Source organism: Chrysochloris asiatica, unplaced genomic scaffold (genome assembly GCF_000296735.1).
Source record: "Chrysochloris asiatica unplaced genomic scaffold, ChrAsi1.0 scaffold00044, whole genome shotgun sequence".
In the NCBI taxonomy this organism is placed as follows: domain Eukaryota; kingdom Metazoa; phylum Chordata; class Mammalia; order Afrosoricida; family Chrysochloridae; genus Chrysochloris; species Chrysochloris asiatica.
The window spans coordinates 2,146,915-2,147,607 of record NW_006408562.1 but is presented as its reverse complement, the minus strand read 5'-3'; the positions used below and the strand labels follow the sequence as shown (position 1 = coordinate 2,147,607).

Sequence of the window (693 nt, the reverse complement as noted above, 5' to 3'; positions counted from 1 at the left end):
TGACTTAAGGTCTTCAGTCACCATGAGAGGTCCCAGGTCAGAAACACCGATGCCGATGTTGATGAAATCTGTAATAGGCTTCCTGTGTAGCCCTTCCAGTCAGCACTGCAGACACGCTGGCAGAAAAGACTTCATCTTGTCCAGTACCCTGTTGACCTCTACCATCACATCCTTGCCGTCCACCAGAATGGATGTGTTTGACCGGTTCCACAGGGCCACTTGCAGTACTGCTCAGTCCTCAGTGAAGTTGATCTTCTCACCATTGAACATGCGACCCTGGGCAGCCTCCACATGCCTGGACTTGGCCAGGTCCGCCAGCATGTGCATCACTTCCTCTGTCACAAGGTTCTTAGAGTAATCCAGTAGAATCTGCCCATGGTTGGTGTTAAGGATCAAGCTGAAACGATTGAAGCGCTCCTTATCAGAGTCGAAAAGACAGCGCAGGTTGAGCTCGGAACCGTGCTTGCAGTGCCATTGCTGCAGCTTCTGAAACTGTGGATTCTGGGCGAGGGCGGCCATAGCAGCACCAGTTGGGGACACGGAGAGGGACCGGCTAGTAGGAAGAGGAAGGAAGGCTGTGGTTTTTGATTTTCTTCAATAAATAATTTAAGTCCTCTTCACTTTCAGCAAGCAAGGTTGTATCATCTGCATATTGCAGGTTGTTAATGAGCCTTCCTCCAATCCTGATGCCAT

At 50.2% G+C, this 693-nt stretch overlaps 1 pseudogene; it reads right to left on the bottom strand.

The window, feature by feature from the left end:
• Window positions 1-519, bottom strand: part of LOC102834421 — a 2,333-nt pseudogene extending 1,814 nt beyond the window's left edge.
• Window positions 520-693: the final 174 nt, after the last annotated feature.